The 24002-nt window shown below is 30.2% G+C and overlaps 1 protein-coding gene across 4 annotated transcripts in view; it reads left to right on the top strand.

The window, feature by feature from the left end:
- LOC132746986 (histamine H2 receptor-like) overlaps positions 1-24002 on the top strand; it is a 176295-nt gene that overhangs the window by 87443 nt on the left and 64850 nt on the right. For all 4 annotated transcript variants that reach the window (XR_009628069.1, XM_060736300.1, XM_060736303.1 and 1 more), the window contains one exon: positions 15349-15414. The gene's annotated coding sequence lies outside the window, so the exon portion shown is untranslated. The remainder of the gene's footprint in view (positions 1-15348; positions 15415-24002) is intronic.

Raw genomic sequence — 24002 nt, 5'->3', positions numbered from 1 at the left:
AATTATATTCTCAAAAGCACATTGTCATTTAACATAAGGAACCAGTTCAAATATTATTTCTTGTCTATCGTTATACAAAATAGAAGTATTTGTCATTTCCAAAATATATAACCTGGCTTGGGTTTACAATCAATTAGTTTTTCGGATGGATGTCAAGATACATATATTCAGCCTGCGTGGGTATCCGAACTATGTCGGTAATACATCAGTAGCGTTTCATACCATTCTGTAATTTGGAGTAGTTTTTGTAAACAATCAGAAGTACCATGCAACTGAAAATCTCCTTGTCGTATCCCTTATTTCGGCGATTACATACATACTCAATTATATCATTAGCCTGTAATACACACTTTACTCCGTTTACGGAAATCACTTTGATGTTAGTGAGAATGAGTATGCTTTTAAACCTAAAAGATCAAAATTATAATGATCAAAAATATGCGTTATATTTAAAATTAAAGTGCGGATTATCATGTTTTAAAAATAAGAATACATTTTTGGGTTACAATCTCCTACGCTAAAATTATTTCCATCAAAAGTTTACGTTTTGTATCAGCTGTTTTAATTGATCTTTCGATATCTATATAATATATAGTTATTTGTTGATGTAAGTAAGGCAATTTAGAATTTAGATATAAATAAGATTAAATTAAGCCTTTAAATATTTAACTCATTGAAACTGTCTTTTCTATAAATAAACAAATCTTATTGTAACAAACATTATCTCAAAAGCTTGATTCTCATGTTTTTCGTGAAGGAAAACAACATATACATGATGGTATGGTATGAAGATCAGAGATAATTATTGTGTGATTATCAAGGTTTCTGTTTAATGTATCAGTTTTGAAACGTGTAAGATATATCTGTTGACTGTAAGCATTTATCATAGTCATCGGAGATCTCAATTTCGCGTTGTTTTATTTTTAACATTTCAGTGAATACATTCCTTTCTCCAACAAAGGGGCAAAATGTGCCTATTGTTAACAAGCAAATGAAACGGAAATAGCAATATCAAAATTAATTTAGTTGCTTGAAAAATTAAAGAGAATGTTTAGTAACGTACACATCAAAGATGCGTTATAACATATATATGAAAACGTATGTTTGCCCTTGATATAAATACAATCAAAACAATAATATTCTTTATTTCATAATACCGTGAAGTTTGAAACTTTAATATTATTATTATTTGCACTGTAAAAGTAATGATACTTTTGGTGCGTTTTAGTCATACAAACATAACTCTTTTGGCAAATATAATTCACAATCAATTCAATATGAAATTCCAATTTCATTTTTAAATTTTACCCCCTGGAAAACATGTAATGAGTATGGCTGTGTTCAATTTCTGTTTTCCCTTTATTAAATTAATCATGAAAGCAAGGTTAAAAGGTAAAACAAGCGAGATTATTAAAATATTTTGTTTTCTGCCCACAGATGAAAGTTCCTGAGATATTGGTTTACTAATTGTGTTATCCCTTTTTGTTTAGTTTATGAAAATTTGCCACGTTTGTGCATGCCAATTTTATTTCCCTTTAAGCTGTGTTAATACTGCACGGAATTTTGTTTAATTTGTCATATGGAAATGTGCGTTCAAATGGAAATTGGCACCAAATATATGTTGTTTTTTGTTTGTGTTTTTTTCAACGGGTCTTGCTCTGTTTAATTATTACATTTAATTTCAAATAAAACCGGATAAAATCCATTCCCATAGAGGTTGATAAAACATAGTTTCGTGGAAAAAACAGTAGCAAAATTGCACTTTTAACTGAAATTTCACAGGCAAATGATTTTTTTCTCTCAAAATTAAATCATTTAATCGCAAGTCTTTATTTGAAAAACAACACCCTGCGTATTGTGCACTGCCGTTTCTATGCTCGATGATATTTGTTATAATTTATCGATAGCCTTATGATCTTACACATTATCAGGTTAAGTTACTTATGCACATTTTCTTAATGAACCTACTGGCTTGTGTACGCGTGATGATCAACATGTTGAGATCAATAGACAGAATAATTAGCACATAATGAAGTACCAAACTGTTTTAATGTTAATCATGGCATATTTCAATTTATATAAGAAAAACGTAGAAACTGAAAAAATAGCTTGCCAACAGTGTCTAAACAAAATGCTCCCAAGAGAGATGTTTCTTACATGTTTCTTAAATCAGAATATTAAAGTATATTTCTTTCTACATCTACATCTCAAGGTGTACACAAACTTGTTTGACAACAAAATGGGTTTTAAATAAGATTGAAGTTTGACTAATCTTGAATTAAATGATATTGCTGACCTAATCAGACACTTTACTTATTCCAGTAACCAAATCGTAACTTTATATTCTTGATCTCCTTTCGAGGATTTGCACTTTAAATAGTTTCCTTATATTTTATTGCTTTTAGTAATAGAAAGAGCATCGAAACACGAGGCTATCTGATTTGTACGAGGGGACGTAGCCCCCGAGTATTAATCAGATTTCCGAGTGTTTTGATGTTCTTTCTCTTTTGTATCATAGTCAAACATAAAAACACATTCCCTGTTGTCGCAATATGAAACCCCGGAGAAAAGTAACAAATGAACGAGCATCTGAATATGATATTTCTGTCGCTATCCCATTCTCTGCCGTCGCAATATGTAAACCCCATCAAAAATGAACCAATCAATGGGCATGCTCTGGAGTGCGGATAACTAATACCTGCACTCCAGTTAACGCACTGTGCATGTATATGTATACGATTTAACTCTGACACATTTTCAACACTATGATACAATAGGAAGACAAGTAAAATGGTTTCCTGCGGGGAACATTTTTGATGATATAAAGATATTTCATTTAACTATCTTCAACATTGTTTGGGTGCGTGGAAAATAAACGTTTGTATCAGGAATATAGTTGACAATAATCGATCAATATAGAAGAAGGTCTTTGGAAACTGGTGACTGTTAATGACCGGAGAAGGTCGAACATAAAACAATTATTTCTTTTTAAGAAAATGATTAAATAGGCCTACCATTTTATGAATAATTTCGAGCAAAAAAAAAAAAAAAAAAAAACAAACACACAAGTTTTTCGCAGAAAACATCTCTATTTATTATGGCAGATGCCACTACGAATATTTTAATTTTGTAGATTTTCAGTATAAACAATTTATTGTTTGTAACATTTTGAGATACATATTAAAGAAACATTGATAATTTTCAAACACATCATTCAAGTTTTTCCACCTTAAACGGTATTATAATTATAGAAAATTAAAAATATCACCTAATAGTTTTTTGTTCTTAATTAGGTGTAATTCTGACTAATTCCCTAGAGGATTATCCGTAACGTACCGGCAAACGGTATTTAGCCAGGTTTTCGAAAAGGTCAATTAACCAATCATGTACGGTTTACAGATCACATGCTCCTCCATGTACCGAAAACAGGTCACGTGCTCCTCCATGCCTCAAAAGTAAAACGCGTACCAATACCCTGCGGTCTCCAGACCGCAGGGAATAAACCAACCTGTTACCTTATAGATCACAAAATTTGCGAAATAAAATTTTAATCGTATGTCTGGTATCATGAAATGCAGTAAATCTGGCAATAAATTATTGTTTAATATAATATTTAATCTAAAACGATCAATTTTATGATCATCTCGGATGTTATGAATTTCTTATTGGTTATAATAAAATTGTAGCAGGAGCAGTACCGTCTATTATCTTAATGTAATTAATGTGAAAACTTTGTTGTAAATGAAAGGTTGGTATTGTTTTAATGTCTTTTATTTACTTAATTCTGCTAAATCGTGGGATGTTTACAAGTTTCACACCACAAAATTAGTTTCCTTGTATTTTGTACCTGCATATTAGTAGGTTTTTTTGGGTTTATTTTTTATTTATAGAACAAATGAAATAAATTTTAAGAATCTGCATACAAAACTTGATGAGTCATTCATACCGTATTTGTATAAGAAAAGAAGAATCGCTTTAACAGATGTTCTTTTGTGTTCCATTAGAATGCAATTCGGAATATTTCTGTTATAACTTTGCATGTGTAATTGCTTTGACATGCTGTCCATTTATCGTTTCTGCACATTTTACAAAAGAATTTTTTTGTGATAGTCAAATGTATATTGATTGGATTAGGATATGAATTTCTTATATTTATTTATATTTCAAGGTTTAGGTCATTGGCAATTTTTTTTTGCAAGTTCCTTTTTATATTATTGCATTATATTTTGAAAAGTGATGTTTGTGCATATCAGCAAATATACATGATTATTATCATCATCATTATTATCATCATCATCATCACGCGTTTATTCATCTTCTCAAAAACGCTAAATCCAAACTTATACAGGTACCATAGTTTGACAGCAATATCTTTATTTGCAGTAATTGAAATTAAAAAATTAATCTTTCCAATAAAACGAACTGGTAATTAATTTGACTGTCCAAACAATTTTAACAGAAATATTCTGAATATCTTCTTGAACAAAAGATTTTACTGTACCGTAGAGTAAATATAACAACTTTGTTTGTTTTTATTTTGAGTTGAATAAAATGATTGGATTCTTATCATAATTACTATTTCAAAGATTTAACAACGACTTTTGAACGTATCTTCAATGTATCCCGGATGGAGGCAAGCGAAAGTATTGATAAAGGGTGTTACTCAATCTAAAATACCAGAATTCAAGGAAAAAAGGCACATAATTATATATTCTTGAACTTATGTTGTTTCTAAATATCCATAATTTACGTAACTATATACTTAACATTACCTTTTACAAATTACATTTGCACGTTCGAAATGTTATACACACACATACCAACAAAGAAATCACACTACCTGTTTGTAATTAAAGCAAAACTTAAAATATCAGAGATAATGATGTACTGCTGGAAATATTTGTATCTTGTTCTTATCATATCCCGGTATGAATCTCTGTTATATTTATTAATTCTGTAACACATTTGAATGTTTCTTGCGGACTGTGTACATTTATCAAAGTATTCTGTGATATCTAATACATGTTTTTTTGTGTGTGCTTTTTGTTTTCTTTTCTTTTTTTGGAGGAGTACGAACAATGGTCAAAGAAAATGTAATAACTTTCGCTAATTTAGTAGTATGATAAATTTATTTTCATATAACTTTTCTGTATATAGATAGAAATATTAGCGGTGTCAAATACATGGTCGGCAAAACGATTTAACTATATTTTGAATATTTCTTTGACGGAATCGGTCAGTTTATAACAAAATGTAGGAATGTTCTGAAATTGGTTTATTTTTTCTTTACAGATAGAACAAAGTTGTTATTTTACTTATCTTATAAACTAAGTTTACAGGGAATCATTCTGCTCTTTGTGTGCAACAAGTTACAATGTTGCCACGCACAAGCACATGCACAAACACAGTGATATCAAAACCAAGCATATTTAAACGTAGACAAATAATTTTAATCCACTAATCCTCATTTTGATTGCCTTCAAGGATTCACCTGAATGTAACTAATATGGCATTTACTGGATAAAGATAGATTGTATCTCTAACAAGTGTGAATTTGAATTTAATTTTACATATCCAATCTGGTATTTTAAACACCTTCTAATGCATGCTTGTTTCTGCTTCAAATAAATTTTCATTTCAAGATAGACGTAAAATTTGTATGCGATGTTGATAATTAGTAAAAATATTTTAGTTACACATCAGCTCCAATAAAGTACCAATAAGTTTCAATTACAAGTTTTAATGAAAACAATTCCACATAAGGAAGCTGATCTTAAAATTGAAAGTTTAATTTCTAAATGATGCAAAACTTTGTGTGCCTAGAATAGTTATTCATATTTTGCGGGGCATACCGGATTGTTTCTTCGATTCATAACTACATATGTACATATAAGATTATGGTATTTGGCTTCTTATTTCTAAAAATGTTTTCAATTTATAATTGATTTATAATTGATTAGTCGTGAAATAAATGATCATTTCAAAGACTCGTGTGCTCCGAATATATATTTGTACACAAAGATTATTAGCAAGAACTGCAGAATTACCACAGATACTCTAATGTATATATAACAGTTGGAATTCTTAAGGGTTTCTTTTTCTCTCTATTTTAGTTATTGTTATTTTTATATCAAAGAAAATACAAAACCAAAACAGAATTTTTAAAGAACGCCCAAAACGACAATACTGAAATTGTTGCAGGCTCGGTTTGACAGTGCCTTTTTCTGTACGGTAGTAGTATTTGCAAGCTTCAAGACATAAAAGATTATACAACATTTACGTGAAATAAAACTTATTTAGGATGAAAACTTAAAATGAATTAAAGTACTGAATACATGAAGGCGATTTTCGAATTATGACAAATAAATCATTAACATTTTTGTTTGCATTAGATGAATTATTTAAGGAGGAGCTAAATCCAATTAACCTTCATGATTATACATGTTGACCCTCACGATAACTATATATAACGCTTCGGTACTGTTAACTGCGGACAATTTTTACGCACTGAAACATATATAACGAGTGTCGTAGTTATTTTTGTTAAACTTTCAGAAATTTGTTTTTAGAAGTTCCAAGATACGTATAAAAATTTGATAACTTCATACAATTTCTAATTTGATTTTTCTGATTAACTTAATAACATCGAAATATATTTTGACGCGCATGCATGGATGTTGAATTTTTAGGCTTATGCAATTGGAAACGACGCTACATAAAAGGAGATGTCGAATCATAACAAAAATTACATTTGGCTAAAGTAGACTATGCATCCATTTCATGAAACATGTAAACTATTCATCTTTATTAAGTTGTTTGCACTTCAAAGACACAGGCATTATAAAAAAATTACACTAACTGCATTGCCTTTATTGGAAAATACGACAATGTGGCTAATTTAGTTATCATTAAATATTTCATTATTAGATTTTCGTCCTACGTCTGGGATCGTATGATTAAATAAACCTTGCAAGTAAATGTCTCCTAATTAAATCCGAAATGATCACATTAAAGACTTTCCTAGAAATTATTGTTATTTTTATAATAATCAAAAAGAAGAAGAAGAGGGAAACTAGTCACAACAAAGCATATTTATTGCTTTCACTTTCAATGAATATTAAAATGTATTCAAATTTTATTACTTCTATCGAATTTAACCTTTATTTATCAAAAGAAGGGAAGAAAACCGGTACGAAAATACCAATTTAAGCGAACACTTTATAACTATTGATTGAAACTTTACACGTGTTTCCCAAATCGCCGTTCACACCATCGTTTTTATAATTTTCTATATACGATGGATACAAGTGATATGAACTATATTCTTTCTTTATGATACGAATTTGTATTTAGTTCTTTTTAATTATGAAACAAACAATACTATGAGACCTCACAATAAGCGACTGGTGGTCCTTACACAATGATAAGTTTTCTGTCTGTATGTTTTGTTGATATTTTGTTTTGTTGCGTACTTCACTTTAATTTTCAGATTGCTTGTATGTCATTTGCAATTAGAAATAACAAATTATGTGTCGTATATTACACAGTTTAACTTAACACATGAAGCATATCTTTATCAAAAATTGATGGCCTCTTGAAAGGAACATTCTTCATTTGTCGATAACATATAATCGCATTGTTATTTCTAGAACATTCTATAAGACATCCGGCATAACTTAATACATAAATTGTACCCCCCTTTTATCCACACAATTTAAATACAAGTCTTTGCAATAACATATGGCAAACAATGCTCATTTCAATTATTTTACTATTTTCAGAAGTATGTTCCATACTACATTTGATAGAAAATGCCTCATCTACGATAGTTTAAGAAGACGTTTACTTAAACCTAAATAAAAATAATGAAAAATAAATATATTGAACAAAACAAATATTTTTCGAGAATATAAAAAGCCACATACAAGGATGATACTGAAATATTATCAAGTTTTCCGTGCTGAAATGCTGTAGACAAATATACTATGGCTGGACAAATCGCAAATCATTTTGACAACAAAATTTAATCAGTATGCAACGTATTCCAGAATATATACAGTCGTATATATTATAACTGATTATCGTGAAACGTATCATAATCACGTATATCTGTCTTCTTCTTCAAATTCTATGATGTACACACCTTGTGTCACAATAAGGACTACGATGGGATACCAGGCCGACCACAATTGCTATCTAAACAACCAACAACTCAGAACAGAAAAATATATACAAATTTATTTACAGAAATGAATATTTATAAATGAAAAATGATTATATATGATAAACTACTATGATAAGTCACTGCGCAAACAAACACTTTCAACGTATCTCAGTCTATTTCTCCCGTAAAGTTTCTGTCATGATGTATCAATAAAGTGGTGGCGTTGTTGACCAAAATTCGTCACAATGGCGGGCGTCTTGTATAAAATCTTATCAAGCGTAACTGTACTTAGTACAGTGTTGGCACAGTTGATAGGATCCTGAACAAGGGCATGCGTCACCCTTTAGCCATGGACATACGTGTGGAGGGCCCGTGTCATCTTCGGGTGTGTCCTCAAATAAGAAGCTACAAAGTATAAAACATGGTAAGTTCCATGATAATCAAACATAAGGGTATAATAAAGTCCCTTGGAAAAGACTCGACCTTTGTCGGTTTCAAATAAAATAACGTGCTTCTTTGAATAAACAAAATGTCCACTATAGTACACCATACATTCCGTGGAACAAAAATTCAATCACATCCGCATAATACTGCGTTGCAAATATATTCAAATATACGCCACATAATAACCACCAATAAATAAACGTCTTCCAAAATCATGCCACTGAAGATCCTTCTCTAGAGATACGTTAGTTTTGATACGTTGCATTTACTTATTACAAAAACTGATGATAAATGAAATGAAGTAAGATGATAACGTAAATTAAATTGATTGAAACAAATCATTACGATACTGCAGCATTTTTACATAAAGTTACACAAATACGGTAACACCATAATAAATTATTTATGAATAGATATATATATCTATAAAATATTCATGGCTCCTATACAATTACAATATAATTAAAACTTCAATTAACATACATCAATTAACATGTCTCGGTATAAATTTGCAAAAGCGAAACACTAGAATAAAAAGAGCTTTTAAAATTTAGAAAATTTAGAAAACAATAAATTACTGCCAAATAACTAAACCTGAATCAAATAAACTATAATTCTAATAGAAAATAGTATTTACGAAATAGCAAAAATTTATGAAACAAAATCACTAGAAAATTAAATTTACCTTGTACAAGCTGTAATTTTATGACAAATCTAATTTGTCTGTCACCGTCATAGTGACCTGTATAACGTCCAGTGCATTGCAATATGTCACTTAAAATTTAGTCAATATATAGCAAACTACTGAGTACTGAGCGGGAAAACGGATCGTGCAAAACATGAAAAATCGATTTGCACGAAATAAAGCTGGGACGGCGGGAAAAATAGTAATGTAAAATAAAGGCCCGTCCTTCAAATACAGACATAATACATATATCTGGTTCATAAAACAAAAATGTAACTTTCTTATTACTGAAAGGATTTTTGTGAAATAAACGGCAAGATGTTTAAATTGAGACATGGAAATTTATGCAAACCATAAAATACTCTAATATAATAATTTCACCCGAAAACTCTAAATTGAACAAAAGATGATGCAATCTCACAACAATGAATATAGAGTAAAAATGAGGTTCGGCGTGAAAATATAATGCAAGATTTTACAAACGTACTTTCACTTTGTGACACCTTGCAATTATCTTAATTTAATATCTTACTATTTCACGCTTAGTTTCGATATAATGTTGTTTCGGCTAAAATATGATAAACAACATCAACAAAAATGAACGCAGACATGCAAATCCACAACAGACGAACTGAAAAACTTACCAGTGTTTCGTTAACTTCTCTATGTTTTATGTTAAATGTTTTAAAATATTTATATTTATTTTACAGCAACAGTGGACCGAAAGACCTTATCTTTTTGGGGGAAATTAATATCTAACTGACTAGAAGTATTATAATATCGAAGTGCGCATCAATAACAAGTATAGACAAATATGCTCTTGATCTTTTTATGTGTTTGCACTTGAGCAAATAAAATGCGTTAAAGAATTATAACACTATCAGAACTTCGATTTTAGAGACACAAAAAAGGCTGCTTTATTAATCACTAATATTAATAATTGAATTTCTTCCTACGATTGTGGTCGTAAAATTCAATAAAGCTTGCAATTTAATGTTTCCTAATTAAATCTTGATTCAGTTCTCTTGGATCACATCTAAGACCTTTTGGCAATTATGTGATGTTATTTTCCTTTTTCTTAATTGAAGAAGGGTACCTGAAAATTTGCAGTTGCAGGAAATATATTTATCGCTATGATGGCGAGATATGTATGAAGAATTCAAATAACAGATAAGTTGCTTTTTTAATTGAACCGTTTCCAATATATATACTTTTTTAATTGCGTTCTATTTGAACGGAAAGTAATAATGTTATGGTGCATTTTTATTATTTTCAGACTTGTCATTTTTTTTTCCAATTTTTTTGTTTATTCAGGTTTGAATATTTTGTCCATGTGCAATATTTTGTATTTAATCTTTTTGTTAAAAAATCATATTTACCATGATCTAAATCAATGTTCTCGCTCAACATTGTTATATATTTGTGATGGCTTTTTTTAAACACTTTTACAAAAAGCTTTATTTTTTAAGGTGCATGTTATATCTTATGACGCAAAGATAGTATGACCTTTGTATTGAATTTGTCAAACCATACAATATTGTACACTTAGCACGATTTATTCAATCGATAAAACAAAATTCAGCTTAGAACATTTGAAGTGTGCACGGTTTTAGTGCTTCTTTCAACTCGTACTTGTAGCAGATTACATATTTCATAAATAATTTGCCAACATTTAGCTGTTAAATGTTAAAAGAGATGTGATGTACTAGATACCCCTTTAACAACAAAGCGTACTGTAAGGAATGAAACTACCGAAGTTGTTTTCTTTCTCTCAATCTTAAATCAGACAAGATAAGATACACAATGGAAAAAAAATAGTTTGCATTTTTCCTTTCGTCTCACGCTGTATATCGTCTAACTTTTAAGGATCAATTGAGTTAAAAAAATGTTTTAAATTGTTATAATTTACAAATTTGCCTTAAGCCTTAGGGGTCATTAGTTCATATATTTTCAGTGATAAACATTTGTCCAGACGGTGTTAGGGTTGGGGCATTTGATATGTTTTCCATTGGCCTTTCCATTAACCATCTTGAAAATACTCAATGATACTGAAGCTGTGTTTTGTATGCTTTATATTCATTGTTTAAAGACTATTCTCCTTTACGATATTTTTGTGGATTTTGCTTGCCAGGATTGCACGAGGCGAATAAAATGCCAATGATGTCAGTCCCTCATCAAAGTTCTCGTGCAATGATCTTTTGATCAATTACCCTTGAATTGCATCTTCATTGCAACGTCAACAATTACAGATAATAAATTTTCAATTTTTTCGAGGCTATCTGTTTGTGTATTGCAATTAGTATGTGCAATAACTGTATGGCAAATCTTAACGGTTTAGTAATTGTTTGTTTCATATCTTTATAAATGCGCAAATAGTTCATGATTTTGCTAGAGGACAATCTATTTCAAATATAAGTAACGTCAAATATGTACTGCCGACGTGGTCAATGCGTTATATGTAAGATATGGCTCCTTGGATTTCGCGGCATTAGAAATAATTTCCGGCATCATACTCCGTTATCGTGTCTCAGAGGAAATATCTTTATGAGCAATCTTCCTCGCATCTATTAAGTACATGAATGCAATAGTTCTTGTTAACAACCATTAAATAAGAACAAATTTGATAAAATGATTTCGGTTTACTCGGTTGGGATTATTGTGAACGCTATATTTATCAAGTACATCACAGTTCAGAAAGAATGTTATTATGATATTGCCAGAGATGTTGAGAATTGTGAAAATTTAATCTTTGGATATCGAATAACATACATAAAATATGCACTTTAAGATAGTTGAACTCGGTTCAAAACAATATGCGCTAGATTGAAAGCTATAAAATATCTAAATGTATTTTATTGAAAATGTATGTGCTTCATGTAAATGTGAGATGTTTATTTAACGATTTAATATTAATTCTAACGCCATTATTGTAGATTTTATGTAGATATGAATTTAGTTATGTCTCCCATAATTTTTGGAAGACATTGTTTTTGCCTTCGCCGTCTGTCTGTCCGTCCGTCCGTCCGATTGTCGGTCTGTCCGCATTAAGCTTGTCCGCCCTTCACAGGTCTGACTACTGGTGGATTTCAAACAAACTTTACAGGAGTGATCGTTGTGCACATTATCGGCACTTTCTGCTTCGCTGCACAAAATGGCCACCAAATCTATAAATAGAAAAATCTTGTCCGGCCTTCACAGGTCAAGGCACTGGTGGGATTTCGATGAAACTTCACATGAGTGACCATACATAGTTTGGAGAGACATATGTTTTTGTGGCAAAAGTTTTTTTTCTTGTTGAATGTATAAACGTTAAATATTCTCTGAAGCGTAAAAAATCATTTTTCTAACTTTTCTCTGAATGACGTTCATGTTTTTCCTCTTGTACGTTTTCTGTTATGAATGTTGTTTAATAATCATAGTGCGTGCTTGTTTTTTTTTAAATAAAAATGTGTACCACTAGCACGAAACGAAAGTGTATAACTAATTATGACCCTTTGATAACAGTGCTCATTTTCAAAATTTTAATAAGGACCTTGAGCCTTCGAAAGACCTGTTTAGTAGTCTAAGACCTATTTCAATAATATGAGTCGGTTTCGAAATAAATGAAGGCATTCATGTATTCAAATGAGGTCAATGCAACATATACTCCTTTATTGAAGAGTATTCATTATTTAAATATAAACAACCAATTTCTCGCAATAATGAAAACAATATAATATCCTTGAAACTGTTTTCTCAATTTGTTTGAACTTTTGAATCGAGATTTACTAGCGTTCTAAACTATTTTACATTTAAATTTCTCAATAAAATTGTGATCTATTATAAACGAAATCTCATTTCAAAACAGCTGCTTTAACAATTTAAGGTTATTTGTAGCTGAGATATGCATAAAACAATTATGCAACCCTTACACAGCATGAACGAATGCATCAGACAATTACACAACATTGTTAACATATACGATAGCATTTAGTGTATTTTCTTCTGCAAGATCAACTCGGCATTTAAAGGTGTAGCGCTTTATTTCTACTAATTAGGATTAGACTTATATACCTTAAAGGCGTATCAAAATCCATTAGTATTATGGCTTTTTCTCTGCATTGAATTTGGAATATTCCATTTTGTATTTAAGGGATAACTTGATTCAAGCAACCTTCTTGGCATAGCTTTGTTTGACTGCAAGGGTGTAAATGTTGTTCTTTGGCTACTGTTGGCAAGTTGGCGAAAGAAATTAGATATTTCCTGCCATAACCCAACGGGCGACTAGTTGTTTTTATGTGTAAACAAAAGTGCTCAATGTTCACTTTGTGTCAACAATATAGTCCGTAAAATGTAGAGTAATTTACGGAGTGTTAAATGTCCGCTTAATTAAAATTAAGAATGAAAATATTTAAAATAATTAAAAAATGCTTTCTAATTGATTTGTTATTTTGATATAACATAGCCAATAAATTACTGAAATTTGTATTCCACATATGTGAATGTATTATTTGTAACAGGCAGCATGTGCGCTCTAAATACTTTTCGCTCTCTGTAAAGTAGAATTTATACAATTCACGATACAAATCTTTTTTAACCAAGAATCAGTACCTTAAGATTAACAATGGCCCTCTTCTGTGACTATACATAATGAACGATGAATAAGATAAGAAATTTGACGCAGTGCTTGAAATATTTGAAGACTTGAAGACTCGATCGTATCGTGTGCAAAAGTATGACATGTTAGATTGAGTGACATATTATCAGTCCGTGAAAGCCGTTTGTATAGTAATATTTCTTAATGTTCTTGACAGGTCATGATGGGATGATAAAAAATTGAAACAACAGGAGAAACATTAAGACATACCTAAAATAAAACAGTTAGTTATCTCATTTCAAATTGGCATCATAATGTCACTTTTAATATATGTCTAAATGATCAAAATTCAATAGGTATATTGTTTTTTCCCTAGAAAAGAGAATAACGTATAAAAATGCAACATTTTAGTTTTATCATTGTTATGGAATATGAACCAAGGGATTTTGTGGCTTATATTACAAAATATGTCGATCTATGTCTTTTCTGAATTTCGTATGTTTTAAAAATGAATTCACGAAGTTTTAATTGTGAATAGATGAAATTGGGAATTCATTAAGTTGATATGTCCCCATCGGTCTTTCGTAGTTTATCATACAGGTGTATTACTTGTTTACATGGTGGAGTTACGATCACATCCATAGTCGTGTTATAGAAAAATAGAAAACATTCACAAAGTATTTTGTTACTTTTTCAATTCTGCCTTACATTCACGTAAATAGCCGAGTCATATTTGCGCGAAATGTATTTAACCAAACAAACCAGGTCGCACTTAGTGATAACTTGTTACACCGGGGAAGCATATTTGAGAAAGAATGATACAATCATACTTCTTATTCACTCGAAATTGCATTAATTATATCATATATCACAAGAAAGTAACAAAAGGTAATAATTTCAATCCTTGGAAAATTGACCAGATAGAATACTTTTTTTTTTCTTTTTTCGATTAATATAACATTGAATCACTTAATATTTCTTAAAAAGACAGTATCAACAGTTGGTATTTCTTTTCTTTCACTTTTGAATTACAATGTTACGTTTGCAATATTAAGAAAAATAGTGTATGTGCTTTTTTGTGTATGTACTAAAGATCTTGTTTGTAATAAAGAATTAACATACACATATGTACAGTTTTATATTATGTACATAGTTATTCTTATAAAACCATTTCAAAGCATTCGACCATAAAAGGGTTACAACTACAGGACCTTTAAAACATGGAATTGTGTTAAATTAACAATATTTGTCCTGCGATACATTGGCATTATGTAACTCTTAATATCTAGATTGAGAAAATAGCAAATAGTTCTGTTTTCATTTAAAAAGCATTTATATTCGTTTAATTACAAAGCTTTTAAGCTAAAGATGTTCCGATATATATACATTTTAAGTGAAGTGTTAGGGATAACCATTCTTTACATATCCTGATATTTATTAGAAAACATATCAATATATCAATATTTTTATTTGTTTCAGACATATAAAAATAGAACGGGCACATACTATTATACAGATATCATACTTTTGCCAGAATAAATATCAGTAAGTATAAAATTAAACCTATTAAATCTGCTCTCCTGAAGAACTAGATACTTCAATTCAATCTATCTTTTAGATAATAAAGTTATGTCTTGGTACAAAAATTTTGATTGATATGTTATAAAACGATAAATATTGTTGGTTTATAATTAGTTTAACTCCACTGGTGAATAAGCTTTAACAGCAAAGTAAAACTCACATGGTGCAGGTGTATTGATTAATAACAGCTTACATTTACTGCCTACAATATTGAGCCATTATTTTATTAGATACAACGAAATGTCATTTTACCTCTGCATTAGGCCTATTTAAAAATAGTTAATATGACCGGAAAGAAATGTTAAGTACAAGCTTATACCATATATAAAATAACGTTACAATATGTCCAAAGATTCAAAATGAGCATTATCTATTGCTGCAAAGATTTCCTTTAATACCAATTGTTAAGCTATCTAAGATGAAGTCATGCAGTGATTATTATTTCATTTTGAATAAATAAATTGTTTTAAATTTTTAATGAATGAAACATGGCAATAGTGCAAATCGTTAAAGAAATGTCAAATCACAACAAATTGTATAATAAAGTGGGCGTTTTTAAATAAATGTTCAGGTTTTGTTTTACAGAACTAATTCAGGGATCTTGAACATTCTAGTAACATGTTCCTATAGGCCGTAGTGTAACCTAGTCGTGTGTGCTTCTTTAAAAAAGATACCTGTTCCATGTTATATTAGAATGGTAACATATCCACACTAAAATACTTATAATTACAATTATGTTTATAATTTATCTGAAATTATTATGGTCTGAAATTATGTTTATGCTAATGGTAAAGGTTGTTGACTTCGCTTGCCTCTTTCTGCTGTTCAAATCCCGTCGGAGACTTTGAACCCTTGCTTGTAAATTATCAAGGCGGTTGAAGAATTGTTCTTCATTCCGGGAGATAATGAATTGTTTTAAAACAAAATACTATTAATGATTTCATAAATGTTCTCTTCTAATCACTTTAAACTTATACATGTTTCTTTTTCACGAAATACTGTTTAGTATTATTCAACTATAGTTCTATTTTTGTATAAATATATGAAATTCTAAGGGAAAATGTGTCTAGTCCAAAATTCTAGTCCAACGTCAATTTAATGTTTGCTTTTGTATACTACTATATATGTTTTGTTGTCGAGTATAAAATCTCTTGTTCAATTATGTTGGTTATGATGTAATGTTATGAGGCAAGAAACGATCCTAACTTGTTATGAATATTCTCTTTTTTATCCCATATGAATATTTCATGGGAATTCAAATGAACTTTGAATCCTGAAACTACTGCAGCTTGTCATTTTGTCGTTTTGTAATCTCATGCAAATTTTATCTTAACTTTGTCTTGTCAAAATGGTTTCTAAGATGCAACTTGAAGCTGATATTTAAAGAGGATTTCAATATTTAAAGTGGAAGAAAATTCCAGAGTTTCCGTTTTCCGTTTGCAGAGAGGTGTTTCTTCTGCACAAAAACTGCTGAAAACCAGTAATTCTTTTGCAAGTGATGTGTTTACTTTCAAATTCGGAGAGATATTTTTAATTTGAACTTTTCACATTATTGTTCACTGAACTTTTAAAATAAAACAAATTTATGCACCGTCACTAGCCATTCTCGTGGCAGAGTTGTTTGTATTAGTGAAGCCTGCTTAATTGATTTAAACGCACTTGAAATGCGAAAAAATTTTAAAAACGAGACACTTGTTAGACTCAAAACCATCCTCATCAGGTAGATTACGAGAACAAGCGTATATTGCAAAGAATTATAAGAAGTTAGCAGAATAATTTTATCTTAAAAGTGTATAACTATGCAATTAACGTGAGATACATGTATTTTAATACCATAGTATTAGACATTTAATGCTGCATGTTATGATAAGCCATTTTAAAATTGATTTTATATTAGACATTTTATCCGTATATGTATATGAACATTTCAAAATGAGGCATATTTTTCTACTTGACTGTTTTTCTAAATACCTTAACAACAGTATATAAACGATTTGAACCCCAACCGGATCTTGTGAGAAGATGTCAGTGTCAACCATTTTCTGACGCTTGACTTATTTAATATATTGGTATTTATATTGATACTTATGGACGTTAGGTTCGTAAATCTTTATTTATATCGTAGAAGAGAAACTTTATTAAACGTTTAAGTTATGCAAAATATAAATGTTAGCATTAAAGCTATAAAATAATCGAAACTCTCGAACTGCTTTCATGTGATCAACACTGAACACGAACAAAAATCTATCTTATTTCAAAGTTTATTTAGTTAAACATTGAATTGTGATATCGAACTGCTAAAATAATCAATAACAAACGATAATTTAGTCATCTGCAAAAAATATTGCTGTGTTTTGAACATTAAATTAAGAGTTTAACCAAGGAGGTCAATTCCGTAAACTGAACGTTACTTGCTGGTGATTGTGAACCCTACTTGTGAGTTTACGAATTTTATCTGTACCCTGACTTGTGAGTATTTTAAAAGATTTAATGGAGAGAACGTTTATCATTTAACGTATTTATTTGTTTATTTACAGGCAAAATGGAAGAATTCAGTTGTCTTAATTGCCCCCTTTCTCTTAAAAAAATCGGAAACACTATTGTTCACAATTATGACATAAGAACAAAAGCTTAAAATAACAATTTCTCAGTTTGACAACAATACAAATGTACTCCAAAGACTTATTCCAAAAGAATTGAAAAAAAAGGACTTTAAAAGCAAATGATATTACAAAAACAGTAAAAGTTTCAAGACAAGAAGGACTTGAAACATAATCTCCAATCAAGAAATGTCAAAAAAACAAAACGCCTGTTCACACATCGGCAAAAGATACGTTTTTAGTACAGATGACTAAGAGTTTAAGTTTAAACTTGGAGTCAAATTATTCCACAGATCCCACATTTAAGGAATGTTTGTTACACGAAAGCTACTGTCAAGACCCTCAACTACAAATGATTCATCCAAATCCATCTGAAATACATGTATATGGCAATTTATAGAAAGGAACTGGATTTATATATATCTTTTGACTTAAGATCACTTCTGATAGGCAATGATAAACTTTTCAAGTTGTGTGAAAAGAAAACTAACAAGTTGTTTTAGACACTGGCAAGACTGTTAACTATTTAAAAATAAGTGGAAATAAACTTGCAAGAGTGAAAACTACCTTTTACACATTTAACAACAATATGCAGGAAACTCCTTAAAATGATTTATTATGAGTGATCCTAGTCGCGCATGGTAGAAATAGAAATTCAAGGCATTTATGAGAATATAAAACCGTGTTTCAAAAAGCATAATGAAATCAACGGTACGTGTAAAGCTTTCAACATGTTGAAATAAGTAATCCTGTGATGATCTTTCGAGGAGGATGGATTGATATGTGACGTTATATAACGGTCACGTCAAGACTAACAACAATGCCGTTGAACTTAATAGTAGAAACGTTTATGGTACTTCTGTTATACCTTTGCTTTATATCTTTTCAAAGAAAATCAATGGTAAATGAAGATAAAATTTGTTGGTTGATAATTCCTGTCAAGAAATAATTTTCTTTCTAATTCGTATTACCAGCTACTTCATGCTTGTATTTCCATGGAAAGTGTCCATTCATGTGCAGTATTGGTTACTTATATAGAACTAAAAGATGTGTCATGCTCTTGTGACACAATAACTTCATATTCTGCAAGATATAATTTGGAACATAGGACAAAAACAATAAAAATCATCAAAAGTGACTCGCAAGTTATGGTTCAGTGAATACACAAGTAGGGTACAGATCATTAAAATTGTTTTAGCAAGACGGGTACAGTTATCAGAATGTTCGCCTCTATTATTTACTGTGTTTTTATCAATATTCAAAGATATCCACACAAGTGTCTGTGCGGTAAGACAAGTTTAGACAATAAAGTTAAGATTCAGATATGAGTTATAGTGCAATAAAACAATTTTAGGCATAAATTTGCTTGTGTAATCGGCGTGTGTTGACATAAACAAAACACGAAGCGAAGAGCAAAGCTTTTTATGCGCATCAATTTAAAGAAGCTGGATATAAATGTATCTATAAGCAAAGAAAAAATATTTCTTAATATGATTCAAATGTTAACATACCGTCTCAGATTAAATGCAAGCCGTCTTAAAAAAGTTTTATTGGTCACCCCGCCTGTTTGTACTGAACTGATGTTGAGATCTTCTCACAAGATCCGGTTGGGGTACAAATCGTTTATATACTGTGTTAACATTTACAGATGTGACATACGTCGCTGAAAACAATCATGCCATTGAATTCGGCTGTTTAAAGTTGCCTGGTTTCCAGTGCTTTCGATGCTTTGATTTTTGTAAGATACCAGATAGGAATTTAACAAAAAGGCTTACTGTTGTCCTTGAAAGTATTTTGTATCAATTTTTATTTGTATTTTAAAAATAAGTGTTCATGTCAGGTAGTGGTCCATAATTCTAAACTCATTTTAGTAACCTTACAAGATTGATATTATTAAGGTTTTTGTATACTTAAAAATTAAAATTCTTCAACACGTATTGTCTTCTTCAGTTGGTTATTTCTAGTGCATATCGAGAACAAAGTTACAAATTTGTACAAAAAAAACGGTAATTTACATTTCATCTCTTATATATTTACATTGATGATTTCCGCTGAATATTATAGCCTGAATCAGTTGATAAGTGTACATTCTTAGATTGTTTTGTTTCAATTATTCCTTTTTTAAAATTGTTTTTTGTAGTGTGAGAAAAGAAAGCCGTATTTAAGACTTATGTTTCTTCACCTTTTAAACTTACATTTGGGTGTAACTAGTTCACAAGTTACAGAGAGATATTTAGGTCCACTGCATGTTGCACTGTTGGCAGCATTTTTCTTCACACTAAAACTTGATAGCCTAACATCAGCCACTATCATGTTTAGCAACACGATGGTATGAATATACCGTTCGTCTTTATAGCAACATATTCCCAAATCTACAGGAATGGAAAAAATATACTGGAACTGGAAGTAATAATTTATATTATAAATATAAAATTTGATGCATTTAACATCATGAATTTCAAATACATCACTTATACATTTTTTAATTGATACCAATCCTGTATTTGTGTACGTTATAACATCCAAGCTTTTAGACAATTAGTAAATAAAAAATGCATAGAAATATAAGTTTATAAGTTTAAAGTTTTGTTTCGCGCGCTGAAACGGTAAAATTGCTTGAATAAATAATTTCATTCAGTCCTATTATTTAGATGAATGCTAGACTTTTCGAATGATGCATTTCCTATCGTATTCCAAAATAACATAAATGATTTCCTCCTATTGCAATAAACTACTATTGTTATTAAATTGTACACTGTGCGATATGTAGCAAACAATACATCATGTCATGTACTGAGTGCAATATTTAAGAGCTTCTGGATCAAAATCATCTCTTAAAATTGGAGTGAATTATTTCAATCATATAAAAGATTTCGTCTGAAAATATTCTTTTTTTAATCGGGTACTTTTTAAGGCAAAATGTTCTTACATTTTATCAGTGTCTTAATGAAAGCAAGAAACGAAGATAAGACGATCGCAAATGTTTAAGGAAAATATTTGCAATCTTAACAGCCATCGGCTGCTTGCTTGCTAGGAAGAACAGACGTTACATCAAATTATAATTCAATATCTAGAAATTCAATACGTGACGTAATGCATTGTTCTATGATTTAAGATTACCCTGAGTCTCTATCACACCGTTGCTTTATTAAAACATGTTTGATGCATCTTTGTTACTTGAGAACATCTGAACATGTTATATTCATCTGTTAGGGAATGAATTATTTGTCTTGTGTTAACTTCCAATCAATAACGCACCAAATTACTTAAGTCTAGACAGCCATTCATTTGGTGCATGGGAAGCGTATCTTGCAACTAATGGTGTATATGGTCATGGTTGCAGCTTGGTTTGTCTTTTAAATACTTAATTGCTGCAATTTCGCCTACTAGATATTGCATATTATACCATGATGTCAAAACACTCGAATCCATGCAAATTATCTATTACAGTAATTGTTGTTTTTTTATGTATTGGCTAAAGATTCATAATTTACACTTAATATCATGCCGTCTTTAAGAAATGGTATTTACAGTAAATAATAGATGACAATTAATGCTTAAAAAGTGGTGATTATTATCTTTTTGTATTGAAATGACAAGGTAAGTATATTTTGAGCTGGCTTCAAAATTGATATTAATTTATTCTCATTTTAATTTCCAATTTTGTTTGCTTAATGTTCCTAGGGAGAAATGTTAGTAAGGCAAGTATATTTGATCTTAAAATGCAATGTGATCTAATAAGTAATAACACGTTCAGCGTTCTCATTTAGATATTTAAAGCTCAGTTTAAATAACTTTACATGGACATTTCATAAATAGAATGGCTAAATATCAATTTAATATCGTACGTAAGGGGATTAATAATAATTTTATAAGCAAAGACTTTGAAAATAAAATAACTCAATATAAGAAAATGAGGTACATTATATTGTCTAATAAGAAAGAAGAGGTTCATGAGTATTGAAATCGTATAAATATTAAAACAGAGAGATTAAGTATTCAACGACTTAATATCATTTCTTGCAAAGTAGGCAAGGCATTGGCATTGTAATCAAGCTATAAGAATTTAATGGTAGTGTATGTAGTACGAATTTGTTAATGTTATCATATTGAAATGCTCGAATGAGTTTGTTTGTCATTAATGTCAAATGAGCTAGCTTTTAATTAAATCCAATAAGCATCCATACTTTTTTACGGAAGAAAATTTAATTCGAGATTCGAGCAATTCACAAACACAAGTTGTTGATTAAAAGATATTTATTTTCTTTTACATTAAGCGATTCAACATCGGCAAAGATCACATAAAGATCGTTTCGTTTATTCATAGAAAGTTTGTTTTGAGTATCTAATATAAAATGAAATGATCATATTTCTGATGATTAAATCCATGCATGTCTCAAACTATTCTTTACACTTTCACGTGTCAGTTATACTTCAGTGTTGCATTGTTAAAACAATTATAATGTTCTTTACTCAGTTATTTCTGGAGATTTAATAGGAGAAAATTATCAGTTGCCAAGAGCACGCTAGATTTTGTTTCCGTCTGATTCCATTTAAAGAAATGTGCATAATTTTTACAGGCTTAAAAGACAAAACTCGTGTTCACGTGGCATGTTTTATTAACACGTATTGCACCTCATGTCACACATGATATCATCTAATGATTTTAAGATAGGGATGTAACTAGAACGGATATAAGAATCAGTAAGTTTAAACATTATTTATTAGCTTGAAGTTTTTTTTCTGGATTGTTCTCGAGATACAGCTTTCTGGAGCTAACCAGTACATATGTCGTGTGAGAAAACACAATTGATACGTAAAAAATAGCTTGCAGCTTATTTGAAGCATTTTCTATCAGGCTTTCTCACTGGATCAAACCAGTACTGATGCTATTTGAGTATGCATTGCTGTGGCATCAGTAGGGATTGAACACATTATATCTGGGTTGAGAGGCAGACGTTTAACACGTTTTGTGTTTTCTGTTATTGGCATCGCTATTTCCTATGATTTCTTCATCCAGTCCATTGTATGTGTCTGTACATTTTGCTTCATGCTACTTTCCTTGCTTTTCAGAATTATTTCTGTACCTGAAATATTGTATAAGATATGCATCCCATTGGGCACTGGTGTTTGAATCATTCGAAACAAGTATTGTGTTTTGTGTTCATAGACGAGTAATTAATTATTCGGTTGAAGTCTTTGATGTTTTTATTCTTTTACTTTCAATCTTTACTTCATTTATTTATTTACTTATTTATCTTTACTTTTTATTATTTTTATTTCTGTATTTACTTATTTTTCTGGACTATTCTATTTATTTATTTATTTCGGAGAAATATTTGAAAAACTGTTAGGTAGATTAAGTTTACTAGAATTAGTATTGTAGGAAAAATGAGATTTGGAAAGGGCGAGGAAACATTGATTATATAATCAGTATCAGGTAATATTCATTAAATAAAATTTGGGTGTAACAAGTTTACATATTACAGATAGATGTAATATTGTCACGCAGCTAGGATTGCTGGCAGCCTTTTCGTCATGGTGTGAAAATATAAACTCCTCGATAAGCTATCAGAATGCATGATATTATGTTTCAACATGATGGAATCTAAATGATTTACTGCATCTGTTAAAGGTTGCATGCTGAGACGAATTAACTCTGAACGTATAGACGAAAGGCAGATTAATGAACTGATGGCTATTATTTTAATTCCTTTAATAATTTACCCGTTACTTGCAAGTCCATGCTAACCTTTAACAGGAAATTTCTTTAAGTTCAAGTAATAAGGTAACGCAACTGTTGGAATGTATTTTTTGAGTACTTTGACAAATATGGTCTTGTTTTCTTTTATCTTAACAGTACATGTATAAGAGATAATAGAGCGCTCGCAAAAATTAAACTTACAACATTACTATGTATGTTCAATAATAAATTATTTGTCTATTTTGATT

The sequence above is a fragment of the Ruditapes philippinarum genome, unplaced genomic scaffold (assembly GCF_026571515.1).
Source record: "Ruditapes philippinarum isolate M1 unplaced genomic scaffold, ASM2657151v2 ctg404_1_1_1_1, whole genome shotgun sequence".
Lineage (NCBI taxonomy): Eukaryota > Metazoa > Mollusca > Bivalvia > Venerida > Veneridae > Ruditapes > Ruditapes philippinarum.
This window is presented reverse-complemented; position numbering and strand designations above follow the sequence as displayed.